Here is a 21,806-nt window from a genome sequence, read left to right on the forward strand (position 1 = left end):
ATAGGTGCCCATAAATCAATGTTTTCCTTATATCTGTTGGAAGAGATCTCATCCAGGCCTGTGACCTCTCCAAGGCAACTATTTTTCAAATAGATCATACTTCATTAAGGGTGACCAAGATATGCCTACAAATGTATTCCTAGTTGTATCTTGAAAAACTATTTCAGGAGAATTAGGTTCCGGATTAAACATTTTGTTCAAATGATTTACCCGATCAGCATTTAGTACCACTGCATCAATAGAAGGTGCTGACATTTCTCTAAAGTATGGTGTGTTAACAGTTCTCCAATCTAAAATACTGTTATTTATTTGTGTGGCTTGCTCTAATCAAATTCTCCAAGCTCCTTCCATAATATTTTTCTTTCTTTCAAACAGGATCTGTTTTTACCATTTTCTACAGGATGAGATCAATTATCTATCCCTTAAAGTTGAGTTTAGAGCATCTTTTATGTTTTGTATGAGCCTCCAATCATGCTTGGTTAAACCAACCTTGAATTGGCACTTATTTGAAAAATATTATATTTTGAGAGTTCCTCTCTTGTTGAAGCATAGAGTGTTTCAAAAAACGTTTTGATCTCACAGATCTCACAGATACTTATTTGTTCCTCTAGACAAACTAGTGTGTCAAAATTAGAGGAGACCAAACAGTGTCAAACAGTACAGGATCGACCCCAGACCATTAAATTCTAGTCTCCTTACTTCTTGCGGCCTCAATATTGCTAGCATAATCATGAGGTTTGGCAGGAGAAATATCTATGTTTAATTTCAGCATGACTGGGTTATGGTCACTCAGACAATTATGAATAACTTTGTAACCATGTGTGAAGGCAGTTATATTGACCATCACCAAGATATGGTCAATTATTCCAGTGGTTTCTCTCCCACTAAATATTGGTATTTGACTTTTTTGATTAGAAGAAAAATCAGAGGCAACATTAAAATTAAATCTAGTGAATAGAGTGTTCAATGCACCGACATATGAATTATATGAGAAGTGGGGCTGGCCCTTACACCAGATATCCTCAATACCTTTTTTGGTGGGAGTATACAGAGGCGAGCATTAAAGTCCCCATCCCAAACAACATATCTAACATATCTAACTTTCCTATAACAACATACATTGACTAGCAGGTCATCAGTGATGTCATTTGAGATGTCATCAGTGATGTCATGAGTGATGTCACTGACCATGTCATGAGTGATGTAATATGTGACGTCATCAGCAGTGCATTGCGGGCACGCGAGTTATAGTTAGCTGAACTAACTATAACAGGGGAATTTCAATGGTTTTGTATGAGTGAAATGTCCAGCTAACTATAACATGTGTGAAACCTATGGTTTTTTCAAAGAATTTGCAAGGTTTTTTAAATGCTAATTTCTAACTATAACGTCTCTGAAACCTATGGTTTTTTCAGTGAATTTCAAAGGTTTTTTAAATGCTAATTTTTAAGTGTGATAGTAGTTATACCTATTTTTTGTACTGATTTTCTACAGTTTTTTAGCTGTTTATTTATAAATATTTTATTAATTAAATAACTTTATTTTTCTGAAAACTGCAAATAAATTGATACATTTTTTTGTTTTCATTTTTTATTTTAATATTCATATTATTTTCTTTAAAGAAAAAAAGTTCCCATTTTTTGTTTGGAGTCACGCACTCAAAGCGTACACATCACGGTGGGTGCGTGGATTCTAGACGCCATTTTAGAAAAGTCGTGAAGGATCTGCGTACGGTGTGCGAAGGCTGCGTGTTTTTCAGTTACATCATATACATTTAATATTACGTGATGTGCGACACATGCGCATTACCGTATGAGATGCTTGCACGGTGGCGGGTCCCGCGTGACGTCATAAACGTGCTGGGGCACGCTGGGTGTGCAACTCCTGCAAAAAAAATATGTTTTCAAAATTATATGTAAGTGTCTTTAATATACATATTAGGACAAAAGATTATCTAAGATATTCATAAAAATAACATATTTGTACTTAAAATAAAATATTATTATTATTATTATATGACAATTTATAAACACTATAAATGATGTCAGTTAAAATTATACACCGAGACAATGTGCAACAAAAAGTCCATAATTCAAAGAAATACCTTTCCTTGAGACCAAATTGTATTTTTGCAGTCACTTTTATGTAAATTGGCCAATGGTAATCCTATTAATCATAATATTAAATTCCTCAGAAGCTGAATTATCTTCCTAAAACTTTGGCTTCAAAAATATTAGGTAGGAATTTGGTAATTCAGAAGGCAAACATTGTTTGAAAACCAACTCAGCATCATTACAAAGGCTCCAGCCTTTCTCACATTTTAAATAGGCAGTGCAATGTCCAGATGTTGTTGAAGGACCATCATGGAAAATAATTGCTAGTGCTACAAAAGTCCTTCCTGATATTGATAGTTGTGTAGCTACAAAATGTTTTATTAAAGTGTCCAATTTTCTTCCGTCAGCTGTACAACATTGCATCATTAAAATGATATATTGTCCATATCTTTGTAAAAAAAATAATGTTGATAGCATTTCTGAATTGCATTGGCTACACTCCATGTTTTGATTTGCAGATTTAACTAATTTATTGAAAGACACTAATTTACAGTCCGGTAATGTCAAATATAAAAATCTTTCAGTGTCTACATTAGTGCTACATGTATACATACAATTCTCACAATAATGATCCTATTTATAACAAAGGCCAAATATACTCTCTATGTCTACACCTTCATTTTCCAAAATAGTAAGCATATACATTAAAAATTCCTGAGCATCTTGTTGGATACTTTGTGTAAATTGTGTAGAACCAGAACATACATCCAAAAGATTATGAACATCAGAAACACTTTGTGTTTTTTCTTTTACCTGTTCTCAATTTTTCATGAACAGAATGCAATAAGGAACAAAATCTTTTTTCCCGATTCTCCATAATTTGGTGTTGCAAACCTTCAATAAAAAAAACAATATCGACCACTACATTAGTATAGCAGTTTACACCAGAACTATTTTCAAACTGATAACCAACAATATCTTCAACAGTGTCATTTTTCATTTTGCTTGCAATTACAACAATATCTTTTTTTTGCCTTCTCTACACCTTCAGTACAGATATTCTCATACCTTATTTTTCGACCAAACATACGCTTTTCAAATACAGGATATTCACCTAAATTAGGAGCATATGTTCTTCTTAACCTATTATAATCTTTGACACAGTTGGCATCTGCAGTAACCTTTGTATCATCAAAATCAATCAAAAACAAACCAGATAATGTTCTGACTCGCGACAAATCAATATATGCAATACCCTCTTTAAACATAGTATTTCCAATGTTCACCAAAGCACTATCAACACTTAAACCTTGAGATTTATGAATAGTCACTGCATATGCCAGAGAAACTGGAAACTGTTTTCTATTGACATATAAATCTTTAACAAGCAAAAAACGATCTGAACACCGACCAATTTGTTTAACTTCTTCAATCTGATCAAGTTTTATTTTTAAGAATTTAATACCATCTCTATTTTGATAATTAACAAAATCCAAAACTTTGCCCATTGCTCCATTAACTAAACCTTTTTCTACATCCAAATTACGCCTTAAAATTATCCGACAGTTTCTACATGCATATAAATTCTTTACTAAACCAACAGTTTTAGATATTGATTTTTCTAAAGAATAACATTTTGTTTTAATTTTTTCGGTCAAAATAATAGTGATTCCTTCATGCTCTATTTTATCAATGGCTTCCATTTTTATTGTTTCTTCATTTTCCTGTTTCAAAAGTTGTTCATTGAATATAGAACACTCACGCAGTGTTGGCATTAAGCAGATTACAGATTTGTTTTCTGCAATTTCCATGTATATTTTTTCAGGAACTATATCTTCATTTGGAAACAAATTGGAAAGTAATCACCTCTGCAAAGCTTGTTTACCATGTTCAGTCAGTACTTCAAATTCTTATATCTTGGAGAATAGTTCCATAATCAACATCATTTACCTGTCGCATATTTGTAATGAGTTCTTTGTATTCAGAATATGACCAAATATTTACATTTCCAAAACTACCCAGAGACTTTCTGGTGTCTTCATGCGCAAGTGTTTTAAATACTGGTTGCCCTTTTACAGGAGTTAGTTGCAATAGATCTCTAAAAACTATGACGTGTTTTCCTCCAATTAACACGTCATACTCTGTTTTAAGAATTTGCTGCATTCTTAAATGCACAAAGGCAAGCATTAAGTTTGATACCATGCTTACCTCATCAATATTGGGAAGTTTAATTTTCTTCAAGATTCTTGAAACTTCACAACAAGCTTCTCCAGATAGCTTGTGGTATTTCAATTTGTTTTCATGCTCTACTGGTAGCATTAGTAAACAATGTAATGTAATTCCTTTAATGTTGTGTGCTACCAACCCAGTTGAAGCAGTGACACCACAAGACAAATGCGACTCAGTTATTTTCTGTAGATAACTTGCAATTACTTTAATTAAAAAACTTTTTCCTTTTCCAGCTTGTTCACTTACATACATTCGGATAGGTTGAAATGACGTGCATGAGCACTCTTTCTTTTCAAGAAGTAATCCATGGTCAATATGTTGTCTCACTTGCTCATATATTTGTTTTTGCTCAACATTTAGTTGCTCTTCCAACTTTAATAAGTTTGTTACATCTTCTTGAGCTTGATGCATTGCTGTTTCCACCTCATTCATGGCAATTGCTGCTTCATTTTCAACAATTGGTTGTCCTAGTGGATCTTGACTCAGCGCAGGAGAAGTTTGACTGTCTTGAGAACTGTCTCTAGCAATCTCAGCTGCAATTGTAGCTTCTTGATCAATTTCATCGTTCAACATTTTCACATAATTTGCAAAAGAACTGCGTTGTATGCTTTCTTTACAAGCATTAAAGGAATCTTCATAGCTTTGGAAATCTCCAAGTAATTCCACTTCTGAACGCCATGTCATTTGATATGTCATCAGTGATGTCACCGACCTTGTCATAAATGATGTAATATGTGACATCATCAGCAGTGGATTGCGGGCACGCGAGTTATAGTTAGTACAACTAACTATAACGGGGGAATTTCAATGGATTTATATGAGTGAAATGTCTAGATAACTATAACACCCCTAAAACCTATGTTTTCTCCAGTGAATATTTATATATATATATATATATATATATATATATATATATATATATATATATCTCTGCAATACCTCGCAGCGCTCCACCAGTGCAGTGAATAACAAGGCATGGACCATCTCTTGTGCAGTATGCTATTTATTATCCAACAAACAGCTCAGTCATATATATATATATATTCACTGAAAAAACCATAGGTTTTACACACGTTATAGTTAGGAAATAGCATTTACAAAACCTATGACATTCACTGAAAAAACCATAGGTTTGACACCAGTTATAGTTAGCTGGAAATTTTACTCGCATAAAACCAATGAAATTCCCACGTTATAGTTAGTTGGACTCACTATAACTTGCGCGTGCAATGCACTGCTGATGACGTCACATATTACATCACTCATGACATGGTCAGTGACATCAGTCATGACATCACTGATGACACCATCCAGTGAATGTGTGTCTTTTTAAAAAATAAATATGTGTTATATATGTATATGTAAAAGTTGATGGAAGAATAAATGTTTAAATAAGTGTTTACTTGGATGTTTTAAAAAAAAAAATTGATTGGTTAACTGGTTTATTACGTGTATCTTAGTGAATACATATATTAGAGAGTAATGTTTAAATATTTAAATATATGTATTAGTGTTTCACTTTGTGTATAAGTGGTTGCATGGGTTGGTGAGTAGCTACATGTGTATGTATATGGGTTATTAGATGTTTTTGTTAGTATCAGTATGAGTGTTTGTATGGTTTGGTGGGGGTATTACTTAACACATAGATGCATGAATGACTGACTCTCTCTTTGTATGTGTTTTGAAGACAGCATATGTGCAGGACTGTATGGGTGGAAGAGTGTGTATATGTGTGTGTTAGTGAGTGAATGACTGTCTCACTAGTGTCTTTATCAGTAACTACATATGTTTTAATCTAATATATGTGAATATTGATGTATATAAGTGAGTATATGTGAGAGAAAGAGATTGTAAGAGTTCCTGTTTAGATAAGTATGTGTTTCTATAAGTGATTGTTTAAGAGAGTAAGTATGTGTAAGTTTCCATAGAAGTAAGGTGGTTGTAGGAGGCCTTTGTGACACATTACAGCGCGCTGTATATGTCCCGTCTTCTAACCACACAACCCACCATAACTGAGTATCTAGACGATGTTGCGCTGCCTGCCCTAACGGATGACCAACAGGCCGACCTAGGGTCGCGGTTAATAGCAGAGGAGCTCCATGAGGCCATCTTTGCCCTTTCAAATGGCAAAGCCCCCGGCCCTGATGGGTTGCCAGCGGAATATTATAAAGCCTGCTCTGACATCCTGATTCCGGAGCTCCTCAAGGTATACGCAGCGGCACTGGACGGCTCGGCCTTACCCCAGTCGATGAATGAGGCGACACTAGTATCCCTTCTCAAGCCAGGTAGAGATGGTACACTCCTTGGCTCGTATAGACCCCTAGCGCTGCTGAACACAGATTACAAGATACTGGCATCGACCCTCGCCCGGCGACTGGCGAGCCTGGTGCCCGACTTGATACACAGTGACCAGAACGGCTTTGTACCCACTAGATGCACCTCCCACAACATACGGAGGCTGTTCCGAGTGCAAACATACGCGGTACAAAACTGGCCTAGGTCGGGCTGCCTAGTTCTAGACCTAGAGAAGGCATTCGATTCGGTCGAGTGGCCCTACCTGCTAGCCGTGTTGCATAAGTTCGAGCTTGGAGATGACTATATTGAACTGGTCGGACTGCTGTACAGACACCCCGTGGTGCGAGTCCGCACGGGCAAGCTGCTGTCCGACGCCATCAGGGTGCGGCGCGGCACCAGACAAGGCTGCCCACTGTCCCCATTACTCTTTTCGCTGGCGATAGAACCCCTTGCTGAAATACTGCGCACTAAGGGCACGCACTGGGGCATCCCCCTGGCAGATGGTATACACATAGTCTCGCTGTATGCGGACGACCCACTCTTATACGTCAGGGACCTCACCCAAATACCACCAGAACTCTCGGAGATCTTCCGATCCTTCGAGACCGTGTCGGGCCTCAAGGTAAACTGGGCCAAATCAGGGGTGTATTCGTTCAACCCCGACATTCCAGACCCTGCAATTAGGATTAATGGCGAGCAATTGCCGTGGCATCATACCACGTTCAGGTACCTGGGAATATATATTTACAGGACACCCCCGGATATCCTAGACGGCAACCTAACACGCGCCATAACGTCCATAAGGTCCCAAATTACCTTCTGGAAATCCCTGCCACTCAATGTCCCGAGCAGAGTGACATTGACGAAAATGATCGTTCTCCCCAGACTCCTATATTATTTCGCCAACATCCCGGTATACGTACGGGTCCGCACCTTCAAGGAACTAGCATCCATGATCAGGGACCTGATATGGAACACTGGGAGGCCCAGAGTGGCCCTGCAAAAACTATATACATCAATTAGTGAGGGTGGCCTTGCAGTACCGAACCTAGAACTTTACTATCTAGCTGCGCAACTGCAATGGGTAACCGCTTGGCTCGCGGGAAACCGCCTGGAGGACACGGCCACGACAACAGATGTCCTGTCCTCTACACAGATACATACCTTATTCCACCCCCTGACACACCCGAGGAGAACGTCACAGCTGCATGCGTACGTGGCGGTGCGATGCTACGTCAGGAGCTTACGACTCACGAGACACATCAAACCATATGCCCCGGCACTCCCGCTCCTAGGCACCCCCAGGACCACCTCTGTTGTCACGGAAACAGCACTGGAACATTGGACGCGCACTGGAGTGGACACCATGGCGGACCTGTACGCCGATGGTGCCCTGATACCTTTTGTGACACTAGCTACTGACACGGGTCTCCCAGCGGGACAGTTCTTGCAACATGCCTCCATAATTCTAGCATACACACAAAGGTGGGGCACCATCACTGAGGAACTACCAACACATCAATTAATAAAGAGCCTACATGTCATGGGGAACGGTACGCATGTGGTACACTGGCTGAATCAAGCACTATTGACACACACAAAACACACGTTACAGCCACTGCGTGACAAATGGGCAACTGGCAGGGGGAGGGAATGGACTGATAAGGAGTGGCAGATGATGCTGATGGGCCCTAGGCACATTCCTCGCAACGCTCGCTTCAAGCTGATCCAGTTCTATATACTACATAGGGCGTACCTCTCACCCAACAAAATTAACCAGTACTTCCCAGATGCTGCGGCCAGCTGCCCGAGATGTGCACTGGAGGGAGCAGACCTGCTGCACATGCTGTGGCAATGCCCGCAGATACAGACGTACTGGCAGACCGTACTAACGATACTAGATAACTGCACAGCTGTGTCGATACCGCACACATGGGAGGCATGCATGCTAGGCCTATATAAACGAACCAAATTAAATAGAGTCCCCTCTCGCTTCTGGGACCTTGGCCTCCTCACGGCCAAAAGGCTGATCACGAAACACTGGAAGCGAGCCGCCCCACCCCTGACGGAACACTGGCACACATCCCTAGACAACTGGGCGAGAGCGGAAAGCGCCACCCTCCATAGTGAGGAAACAGCAGGGCTACGACAGTTCCCAATCGCGGCACTATGGGATGAAATGCTAAGCTCCTTACGTAGGGAATGCCAACAGGCACAGAATCCCACAAACGACGACCACCCGGACAATGCCACCGATACAACCCTTGCTAGCATTCCGTGCTGACAGACATGGTGATACTCTGCCCAACACTTCCCTCATATCGAATGCCTGCCGCGGCAGACCCGATGTCCTCCCCAACGCCATACTCATGCCATTGGTCCCTATCCAATGGCGCCCGCGTGCCCCCACTGCATTGATGCACCCTCAACTCAACACACACACCGCACTTCCAAATTAGATGACCACAACCCCCCTTTCCTTTCCCCCCCTTTTTTCTGTTTTCCTCCATTGTTTCTCTCGGAATGTTCTTTCCTTTATTGCGCCAACATGGTTGGAACATTTGTGATGACCCATTGACATGATGTATGAAGCGGAGAACTACTGCAATGTATGACATGCCCCGCAAACATGACAGACATCTTTGAGATGTAGAGATATGTATGTTGTATCATTCATGTTTTCATTCCTCCTGTGACTTTAATAAAGGATATTTAAACAAAAAAAAATAGAAGTAAGGTGGTTGTGTGTGTATAGCTGTATATGCAAATAAATGGATGTTCAATAGTTTATTTGCATGTGTGAATATGTGTGAGAGTATCTTTTGGATGACTGTCGGTGTGTAACAGGATGTATAGGTGTATCACTACATATCATGAGTGAGTATATGTACGAGTGACTATATAGAACTGTTTATCAATGAGTGGATGTGTATATAGATGGTGGAATTATTGAATTGGTTGTTGTAACTGGTATGGGTATCTCCATTTTTTTGAAAATTTTAGTTTCTATTTTTAAATATGTGTTTCAAGGGTTTCATTACAGTGAAAAGAGGTCTGTCACTCTGTCACAAGGATGGTGTCATCAGTGATGTCATGACTGATGTCACTGACCATGTCATGAGTGATGTAATATGTGACGTCATCAGCAGTGCATTGCACGCGCAAGTTATAGTGAGTCCAACTAACTATAACGTGGGAATTTCATTGGTTTTATGCGAGTAAAATTTCCAGCTAACTATAACTGGGGTCAAACCTATGGTTTTTTCAGTGAATTTCATAGGTTTTGTAAATGCTATTTCCTAACTATAACGTGTGTAAAACCTATGTTTTTTTTCAGTGAATTTCATAGGTTTTTTAAATGCTACTTCCTAACTATAACGTGTTTAAAACCTATGGTTTTTTCAGTGAATATATATATATATATATAAAATTTCTATGGCAAAATGAAACCCCTCATTTTGTTCCTTTTCAAATTAAATGTATTAAGTGTTACCACTTTATTCCAATCAAGATGACTTCAGGTGTGCCATACCTTTGTCATAAGTAAGACTGTTAGCGTTCTAGTTGTTCTTTAGAACACTCTGGGACATTCTGTCATTGGGCTATAGTTGGGCTACATCTGGCTGATATTTGGGCTACATTTGGGCTCTTTTGTCTCTGGTGGCCATCTTGGGAGACTGCATTTCAGAATTTTTTTAATGAAATATAAGAGGATTTGAGAAGTCACTCAAAATGTGCCCTAATTTTTCTTTCTTCAGCACTAATCATAATTTCTATGGCAAAATGAACCCCCTCATTTTGTTCCTTTGCAAATTAAATGTTTTAAGTGTTAACACTTTATTCCAATCAAGATGACTTCAGGTGTGCCATACTTTTGTCATAAGTAAGACTGTTAGCGCTCTAGTTGTTCTTTAGAACACTCTGGGACATTCTGTCATTGGGCTATAGTTGGGCTACATCTGGCTGATATTTGGGCTACATTTGTTTTTTTTGTCTCTGGTGGCCATCTTTGGGCTACATTGGGCTACATTGGGCAACATTTGGGCTCTAACATATATATAGCCCAATGCAGCCCAATATATATTTTTTCAAAGTTAATTTTCTCAGCAACTACTGAACAGATTTACACCATTCAAAGAAAAGCGTAATCTGCGAGCCGGACTCTACCTTTCTACCAAAGTTCTTATAAATCCATTCAGCCGTTCGAGCTGTAGCCGTGTCTAAACGTCCTATGGAAAATAACATGGGGAAAACACGTTTTGGGACCCCCCTTTTATCTCAGCCCCCACTTGACGAATCCCCCCCAACCTTTCAGGGAAGGAGCAGAGCGGAGCAGGCCATCTTCTTTGAGAAATTCGCAAAGATTCGTCCACCGGCGCCAAAGTTATTCTCAATAGAATGTTGCTGATTTCCTATGGAAACTAGGTCCTAACTATAACTACCTACTGGCGGTCGCCAGTAGGTAATATATGTATATGTATATGTATATATGTATATATATTACCTACTGGCGGTCGCCAGTAGGTATATATAGTTAGGATTTTTTCTCTATGGGTTTTTTGAAAATTCTATGTCTAATAACTTTGGCGTTTGTGGACGGAATTGGCTGAAATTTTCAGGAAAATGGCACATTTTGTTTCTGAGCAGCCCTTGAAAATTTGGGGGGGGTTCGTCCAGTGGGGGCCGAGAAAAAAGGGGGGTCCCAAAACGTGTTTTTAACATTGAGTTTTCCATAGGGCGGTTGGCCTCACTTTCAGCCCGAACGGCTGAATGGATTTGCACGAAACTTGGCAAAATTGTAGGGACTGGTAGCCCGATGTGCCTTTTGTAGGTCTCAATATATGTGCTCCAGTGGATTTTGAGAAATTAACGTTTAAAAAAAGATATATATCTGTAACAGCGGACCGGGCAGCGCTCTGGTTCGCGGACTTTTCGCGCAACGGAGCTTTGTGAAGCGAAGCTGATTGGTTCTCCGGCGTCTGTCAACATTCCAAACAGTCCGTAGCGGCCGCCATCTTGTCTCTCGGTAGGATCGAGAGACAAGAGGAGGTCAAAACAAAGGGGGAAATAACTATAAGGGGGCATAGTAGATCCTCGCTGACCCCCTAGGTTTGATGTGGAGGTTTTAAAAGGGCCCCGCGGGGCAAAAAAAAATAATAAAAATAATAATTGAACGGCTGAATGGATTTGCACGAAACTTGGCAAAATATTAGGGACTGGTAGCCCGATGTGCCTTTGCTAGGTCTCAATATATGTGCTCCAGTGGATTTTGAGAAATTAACGTTCAAAAAAAGATATATATCTGTAACAGCGCTCCGCTTCGCGTAACGGAGGTTTGCGAAGCTGATTGGTCATTCTGTCACTGGGCTATAGTTGGGCTACATCTGGCTGATATTTGGGCTACATTTGTTTTTTTGTGTGTCTGGCGGCCATCTTTGGGCTACATTGGGCTACATTGGGCTTCATTGGGCTACATTCGGCTAATTAGCAAATAGCTCATCGCAAACTAGGAATGGTAAAGAATCGCTATTTATTCCTTAAAGTTCGCTATTTAGGAAATGCAAATAACTTTGATGATACATATGGCGGTTCATCTCTAACAAGATAAGAAGCATAGGGATAGATTTATGATGACTGGCGCATCACCAGGGATGTGTTAGTCATTCTGTGCCGCTGTTCCGTCACCTATGGTGTGCTGCATTTACAATGCGGCGCATCACGGGGCAAAAACAGCACAGATGCGTGATGTATCTGTGCCGTAAAGGTGGCGCATTGCTGGAGTTGTATCGCAAGTGTGATGAAGGTCCAGCAAGGGTCGGGGGTGCCCCTGTCGCAGGGTTTCTGTTCTCACACAGAACTGTGGACAGAGGATTGGAACCTCGGCGAATTAGGGTGTCCCAAAACTCACGTTAGTAATCAAAAACTATTTAGCAAGCTAGGTACAGTGTCACATTGGATATAACAAACTCTCAATGTTTAGACAATCCAGAATATGAACTTATAGTACCTCAGGATACGTGGAACTCATGAACAGTCGGTCGTTATATATTTCTTAGAAACCAGAACATGGAGTTAAGAAGAACACATGTGTATTTGAAATGTTTATTTACTAATGCCGTCTTCTCAGGCGTAGTACCTTAGATAATAAAAGTACACATATTATCAGTAGCAAAATTACCAGCATAGTTACTAGTACATAAAAAGTGAATGGTGATAGTATGTTAACATGCTGTAAATGAATAAGAGTTAGCAACACTTATAAGCAGCCGCGGGCCGTGGAGGGAGTTACGGTGAGGCAGGGAGGCGGGGAGGGGGAGAAGCAGGGTGGAGAATACAAGTACACATATTATCAGTAGCAAAATTACCAGCATAGTTACTAGTACATAAAAAGCGAATGGTGACAGTATGTTAACATGCTGTAAATGAATAAGAGTTAGCAACACTTATAAGCAGCCGCGGGCCGTGGAGGGAGTTACGGTGGGGCAGGGAGGCGGGGAGGGGGAGGGGCAAGGTAGAGAGGGCTCCACCCTGCTTCTCCCCCTCCCCGCCTCCCTGCCCCATCGTAACTCCCTCCACGGCCCGCGGCTGCTTATATCTCACCCTCCCTAATACACATATTATATTATTTGCTAAGAAGGTCTCTTTGTGTTGGTTTAGGGCGTGCCCATACTTTAGTGTCTTAGATTTGAAGGAATCACATCAGCATACACCAGCTCTCTCTTCATGTGAACCGCATCAACTGTTGTGTATGTGTGTTCGGCAAAGCAATATAAAACCCGCCTCATGCCCAGAATTGGCAGAAGTTGCACTTATGTTATGAGTATGAAGTCGTGGAGATCAGACCTCATAACAATTCTGTATCGTGTTGTTCTTGAAACTTTAGCACTCGCTGTACAGATATAGTTTAACAAGCAAAGCAGATAGTAGAGCAATAACATATTATTCTCATGTAAACCACGATGAACTACTAGGTTGAAAGCTAAAGCAACAACTAAATGTCGTGTGCAGAAGTTGCAAAAAAGGAAAAATGGCGTTTAAACCGGTAATGAGCCCATGCTAACTTAACACGGTGTAAAGATATCCAGGACCTAGATGACACCTCCTCATGATCCGGAAACGAACTGAATAAGATAATAGAAGTGCCATCTCATGAGAGCAGATTGCAAGTTTATATGTGGACGGTCCGCAAGGTAAAGCATTAAAAACTAGGAAAATTCAATGCTAAAGAAAAATAAAACAGCCAAGTACTTTATCGAGTCTTAAGCCAATAGGCAAGGTAAATAATAAAAACTTGACAATTAAGTCAATGAATTGTCAATGAAATGCTAGTACTCAGCATATGAAACATGAAAAAGGTCTATGACATAACTGTGTATGCAAAATAAGCTGCAACAGCCTCCAACAGGAAGTCACCGTCTTCATCCGAAAACAGTTCAGCCATCCAATTTAAAAGCGGAAAAGAACATACGTGCTCTCCCAGCACCGGATCCTCTATCACCATCAGAGGACAGCTCGGTGGGTTTTCAAGAAAGCTGTGTTCCAAGAAAGACTGTGCTGCCGCCAGTAAATTCCAGGGACCAAGTAGTCCATGCATCAATGCCACAGCCATAATCCTTTCGCCAGGACAAATCAACTCGTGAGTAATGATAGGAGTCATCAGCTGATTAAAGTCGACGTCAGGAGAAACCGGTCCGCAGAGACACAAATCAATGGCCCAATCGAAATCACAGGTCAGGCAGTGAAATACAGGCTGGACACAGGTGAAGTAGGAGAACCGAAAAGATAATCCATATGCCGTGCTTAATATCGCCAACGGCATTGTGCCATAATATTCTAGCATGCGATTGCGGAACAGTGTCAGCAGCTGCAGGGTCGGAGGTTGCATAGGAGGGACATCCATATTTAAAAATGTAAAAAAGTACAAGAGCGTCCGCTGGTAATGCAAGTAAAAATGCAATCCACGAACCAGAGTGGAGAAAATGGAATGAAAGGGAGCAGGGATGACTCCAAAGATTTTCTCAAATGAAGTCACGAGACCACTGGTAACAACTTTAAAAAAGTGTGCCAGGGATTTTGTGGAGGATGCGTTAAAGATAGTCGGAAACATGTTGCTGAAATTGAAAGGCAAACCTGTGTACGGGTGTTCGCTATGTGAAGTACGAAAGTTTCACGGGCCGAACTCAAGGCCACCTCTCTCTGAAACAAAAGAGCTCTTATTCTTGTCATGCCGTTGAAACGTGTCCCAAGGTTGGTATTTGTGGCCAGATTGAAAACTCCCTATGTTCATGTGTGGGAGGAAATAGAACATTTCTGCAGCAAATAACCCGTTCACTTACTGTTACGATAAAAGGAATACTTTTAATTAACTCAGAACAATCTTCATTATTGAGCATCAAATAACTACCATTTTGCAACAACTTGAACGTGGGGATGATAGCAGGAACTGGCGTGCCTTGCATCACGCAAGCCATATTTGGTCGCTGTTTGTTGCATGAATCGTGTAACTGTATGTGCCTACACATTAGTGAATGATCTGGCGTCTCAGTGCATTCCTCTCCATTCAGATAAACTTCTTGATCATCTTTGAAACATCTGTATGTGTATGGAAGCGACCAGACCTCATGAACAAAAGCACTACCTAAAGGTTCATAAAGACCTATTGGTATATATTTCATACAATTTGAAAACTTATATAAAGCAAAAGGCAGCGTTATTAAACCGTCGATAAGGCATGGTGCCAAAAAACCCGCAATCCTCTGCTGATGATGTCACTGAGCATGTCATGAATGATGTAATATGTGACATCATCAGTAGTGGATTATGGGTAATAGTATCTCTAGTTTACTCCCCTATAGCTGTCTTTCTTTTAACATAAGTGTGTGTTTCCTTCCCTTATACTTACTGTTTTTGGTTCGCTTCCAGTTCGCGTACCAGCGAGCGAACTAGGAAGCGAACTAAGAGAAATAGAGGTTGGCACAGTTCCAAATATTGTACCAATTTTTTAATAACGGGGAGGTAGTTCTGAAAAGAACTTTTTTTTTTATTTTTCTGAACATTTTTTTACTGTAAGGTTCCCGATTCGCGAAGCGGGAACGAAGAAAAAAAAATATTTAAAAAAATAATTATTCATAAACATATAAAATATATTTTTGGATTTAAAGAAGAATAAATTTTACAGCTACAGATATTAGCTGTTAAAAAACCAATGAAATTCACTGAAAAAACCATAGGTTATAGACCATATATAGTTAGGAATTAGCATTTACAAAACCTTGAAAATTCACTGAAAAAACCATAGGTTATAGACCATATATAGTTAGGAATTAGCATTTACTAAACCTTATTTTACTCACACAAAACCATTGAAATTCCATATATAGTTAGTTGCACTAACTATATATCGCGCACCCGCAATCCACTGCTGATGATGTCACATATTACATCATTCATGACATGGTCAGTGACATCACTGATGACATCACTGATGACATCTCAAATGACATCACTGATGACATCTCACTTGATATCAATGATCACATCACTGATGATATCATTCATGTGATAATACAATGCATCTCCTCACACTCTAATATAACCTCCGTTACACCCAGTGTTAAATAGAGAGTATCATTTTTGAAACCATTGACACACCAATACTAGTTACTACATACGCACTCACTGATTCCTATGTCTACACACACATTCACTCATACAATCATTCATACATACAATCACTCATCTTTACAACACTATCATATGCACTCATACACCTATACAGACACTCACACTCTGCCACTCATCCATGGAGTTACTCACACACCTAGTCAGTCCTGTAAAGAATCAATCACACTTCCATTTTCTAATCTATACAGTTAAACATAGAGTACCTTACATTTTCAAACATATACTAACACATACTTACTCTCTTATACAATCATTGATACAAGTACACATTGATCTGCACAGAGTCACACATCTCCCAGCCAGCCACACATACACTCAGTCTCCCATACAAATACTTGGACAATCAATTAATAACCCATATAGTTACTCATATAGCTACTGATCAACACATGCAGCAGTTTACAGAACAACAGACATAATAATGCACAAATTAAGACAGTTTAGTCACTAACCCATGCACTCAGTGAGACACATTTAATCACTCACTCATACACATTTAATCACTCACTCATATGTGTGTGTGTGTATATATATATATATATATACACACACACACATATATATATATATATATATACACACACACATATATATATATATACACACACACACATATATATATATATATATATATATATATATACACACACATATGTCCATGTCATGAATGATGTAATATGTGACATCATCAGCAGTGGATTGCGGGTGCGCGATATATAGTTAGTGCAACTAACTATATATGGAATTTCAATGGTTTTGTGTGAGTAAAATAAGGTTTAGTAAATGCTAATTCCTAACTATATATGGTCTATAACCTATGGTTTTTTCAGTGAATTTTCAAGGTTTTGTAAATGCTAATTCCTAACTATATATGGTCTATAACCTATGGTTTTTTCAGTGAATATATATATATATATATATATATATATATATATATATATATATATTGTTCTCCAAGTGCTCTCAGCAATCGAAAGGTCACACAACCCTGTCCCTGCCATCAGGCATTGATTGCCTCGCTGCTGCCTGCTTGCTCGATGTCAAAAAATTAAACTGATGGCCGACGCGTTTCGAGGCTACGCCTCTTCCTCATGGGCAGGAACACAAAATGAGTTCCATCTATTTTCATTTCCTTTTATTTCATACTTCGTGCATGATTATTGATGCATTCTGGGTATTATAGTTCAGTTGGAGATGGATCCATGTTGTGTTACAAATTAACCTTCATTTTTAATACCTTAGTAGGTTTGGCATCTTCGAAGCAGGCTATCTTTATTGCTGGGTATATATATATATACAAATGAAGGTTGCTCTAAAGTGAAGCGCTACACACGTTGTAGCAGATTTCACCTGTTTATTCATTTGGGCAGCAGCGAAGCGTAGCGCACTTGTCCCAGCAATTTTACTTGTAGCCGTCTGGCAGACACGTTTCTGGAGGCATTCTCCCTTCTTCAATGGCTGGCTATGGAGGAAAGGAACAGCTGTCTTGCATTTTGTGCTAGTTTTTAAAGTTGTAAGTACCGCCCAGAGGGGCGTGTTATGCATGGCATTCTGGTTCATGTAGTCTTCGGTAGATAAATCTCACCAGTAACTGCAGCTGTTACTTCACCTTCCTAAATAAAATATCCATCAGGTTGCAAGTTCAAGATTGCGCCTGTCTTGTTGCTTTTTGTGTGCCCAGACGAGTAGGTAACATCGTTCTTAAATAGTGCTCTCTCATGGAACACATAGACCTGCACTGTCAGCAGGGGGGCAGGCTTCCTGGCCGGAGCACGCCACTATATATCCAAATGAAGGTTGTTCTAAAGTGAAGCGCCATACACGATGTTGCAGATTTCACCTGTTTATTCATTTGGGCAGCAGCGAAGCGTAGCGCACTTGTCCCAGCAATTTTACTTGTAGCCGTCTGCCAGACACGTTTCTGGAGGCATTCTCTCTTCTTCAATGGCTGGCTATGGAGGAAAGGAACAGCTGTCTTGCATTTTGTGCTAGTTTTTAAAGTTGTAAGTACCGCCCTGAGGGGCGTGTTATGCATGGCATTCTGGTTCATGTAGTCTTCGGTAGATAAATCTCACCAGTAACTGCAGCTATTACTTCACCTTCCTAAATAAAATATCCATCAGGTTGCAAGTTCAAGATTGCGCCTGTCTTGTTGCTTTTCGTGTGCCCAGACGAGTAGGTAACATCGTTCTTAAATAGTGCTCTCTCATGGAACACATAGACCTGCACTGTCAGCAGGGGGGCAGGCTTCCTGGCCGGAGCACGCCACTATATATCCAAATGAAGGTTGCTCTAAAGTGAAGCGCCACACACGATGTTGCAGATTTCACCTGTTTATTCATTTGGGCAGCAGCGAAGCGTAGAACACTTGTCCCAGCAATTTTACTTGTAGCCGTTCGCCAGACACGTTTCTGGAGGCATTCTCCCTTCTTCAATGGCTGGCTATGGAGGAAAGGAACAGCTGTCTTGCATTTTGTGCTAGTTGTAAGTACCGCCCAGAGGGCGTGTTATGCATGGCATTCTGGTTCATGTAGTCTTCCGTAGATAAATCTCACCAGTAACTGCAGCTGTTACTTCACCTTCCTAAATAAAATATCATCAGGTTGCAAGTTCAAGATTGCGCCTGTCTTGTTGCTTTTCGTGTGCCCAGACGAGTAGGTAACATCGTTCTTAAATAGTGCTCTCCCATGGAACAAATAGACCTGCACTGTCAGCAGGGGGGCAGGCTTCCTGGCCGGAGCACGCCACTATATATCCAAATGAAGGTTGCTCTAAAGTGAAGCACCACACACGATGTTGCAGATTTCACCTGTTTATTCATTTGGGCAGCAGCGAAGCGTAGTGCACTTGTCCCAGCAATTTTACTTGTAGCCGTCTGCCAGACACGTTTCTGGAGGCATTCTCCCTTCTTCAATGGCTGGCTATGGAGGAAAGGAACAGCTGTCTTGCATTTTGTGCTAGTTTTTAAAGTTGTAAGTACCGCCCAGAGGGGCGTGTTATGCATGGCATTCTGGTTCATGTAGTCTTCGGTAGATAAATCTCACCAGTAACTGCAGCTGTTACTTCACCTTCCTAAATAAAATATCCATCAGGTTGCAAGTTCAAGATTGCGCCTGTCTTGTTGCTTTTTGTGTGCCCAGACGAGTAGGTAACATCGTTCTTAAATAGTGCTCTCTCATGGAACACATAGACCTGCACTGTCAGCAGGGGGGCAGGCTTCCTGGCCGGAGCACGCCACTATATATCCAAATGAAGGTTGTTCTAAAGTGAAGCGCCATACACGATGTTGCAGATTTCACCTGTTTATTCATTTGGGCAGCAGCGAAGCGTAGCGCACTTGTCCCAGCAATTTTACTTGTAGCCGTCTGCCAGACACGTTTCTGGAGGCATTCTCTCTTCTTCAATGGCTGGCTATGGAGGAAAGGAACAGCTGTCTTGCATTTTGTGCTAGTTTTTAAAGTTGTAAGTACCGCCCTGAGGGGCGTGTTATGCATGGCATTCTGGTTCATGTAGTCTTCGGTAGATAAATCTCACCAGTAACTGCAGCTATTACTTCACCTTCCTAAATAAAATATCCATCAGGTTGCAAGTTCAAGATTGCGCCTGTCTTGTTGCTTTTCGTGTGCCCAGACGAGTAGGTAACATCGTTCTTAAATAGTGCTCTCTCATGGAACACATAGACCTGCACTGTCAGCAGGGGGGCAGGCTTCCTGGCCGGAGCACGCCACTATATATCCAAATGAAGGTTGCTCTAAAGTGAAGCGCCACACACGATGTTGCAGATTTCACCTGTTTATTCATTTGGGCAGCAGCGAAGCGTAGAACACTTGTCCCAGCAATTTTACTTGCAGCCGTTTGCCAGACACGTTTCTGGAGGCATTCTCCCTTCTTCAATGGCTGGCTATGGAGGAAAGCATTTTGTGCTAGTTTTTAAAGTTGTAAGTACCGCCCAGAGGGGCGTGTTATGCATGGCATTCTGGTTCATGTAGTCTTCGGTAGATAAATCTCACCAGTAACTGCAGCTGTTACTTCACCTTCCTAAATAAAATATCCATCAGGTTGCAAGTTCAAGATTGTGCCTGTCTTGTTGCTTTTCGTGTGCCCAGACGAGTAGGTAACATCGTTCTTCAATAGTGCTCTCTCATGGAACACATAGACCTGCACTGTCAGCAGGGGGGCAGGCTTCCTGGCCGGAGCACGCCACTATATATCCAAATGAAGGTTGCTCTAAAGTGAAGCGCCACACTCGATGTTGCAGATTTCACGTGTTTATTCATTTGGGCAGCAGCGAGAAAGTGCACTTGTCCCAGCAATTTTACTTGTAGCGGTCTGCCAGACACGTTTCTGGAGGGATTCTCCCTTCTTCAATGGCTGGCTATGGAGGAAAGGAACAGCTGTCTTGCATTTTGTGCTAGTTTTTAAAGTTGTAAATACCGCCCAGAGGGTCGTGTTATGCATGGCATTCTGGTTCATGTAGTCTTCGGTAGATAAATCTCACCAGTAACTGCAGCTGTTACTTCACCTTCCTAAATAAAATATCCATCAGGTTGCAAGTTCAAGATTGCGCCTGTCTTGCTGCTCTTCGTGTGCCCAGACGAGTAGGTAAAATCGTTCTTAAATAGTGCTCTCTCATGGAACACATAGACTTGCACTGTTAGCAGGGGGGCAGGCTTCCTGGCCGGACCACGCCACTAAATATCCAAATGAAGGTTGCTCTAAAGTGAAGCGCCACACACGTTGTAGCAGATTTCACCTGTTTATTCATTTGGGCAGCAGCGAAGCATAGCACACTTGTCCCAGCAATTGTACGTGTAGCCGTCTTACAGATGCGTTTCTGAAGGCATTCTCCCTTCTTCAATGGCTGTCTATGGAAGAAAGGAACAGCTGCCTTGCATCTTGTGCTCGTTTTTAAAGTTTTAAGTACCGCCCAGAGGGGCGTGTTATGCATGGCATTCTGGTTCATTTAGTCTTCGGTAGATAAATCTCACCAGTAATTGAGATATATATATATGTGGTATTTTCAAACACAGAATATCTAATATGAAGCAAAGGGAAGGTTTAGGGACTGGCAAGTGGGTGCACTTGCCAAGTCGACATGGCAGTACTAGACTGCACACAGGCCTTGCAATGGCTGGCCTGAGACACACTTTACAAGCTGCTTCTGTGGGTGGCACAACCAGTGCTGCAAGCCCACCAGCAGCATTTGATTTACAAGCCCTGGGCACACATGGTGCACTGTTCTAGGGATTGACAGATAAATCAAATAACCCAATCATGGAATCACCAATTAGTACAAAATTTAACATAGGGAGCACTTGCACTGTGACACTGATTAGCAGTGGCACAGTGCCCAAAGCATATAACCAGTAAAACATATCAAAACAGAGGAGGCAATCCGTCAAAATGGAAGGGAGACTCACGCCAATGATGCCAGGTCTAACAGTCCCCTTCGCATAATTGTTTTGATTTTTCAATCGAGGGACTCTTCTTACCATGAGAAAATCATTATAAATACTCCTTCTCCCCCCTTTCTCACTGCTGGGG

This window comes from Lissotriton helveticus, chromosome 2_1, assembly GCF_964261635.1.
Source record: "Lissotriton helveticus chromosome 2_1, aLisHel1.1, whole genome shotgun sequence".
In the NCBI taxonomy this organism is placed as follows: Eukaryota; Metazoa; Chordata; class Amphibia; order Caudata; family Salamandridae; genus Lissotriton; species Lissotriton helveticus.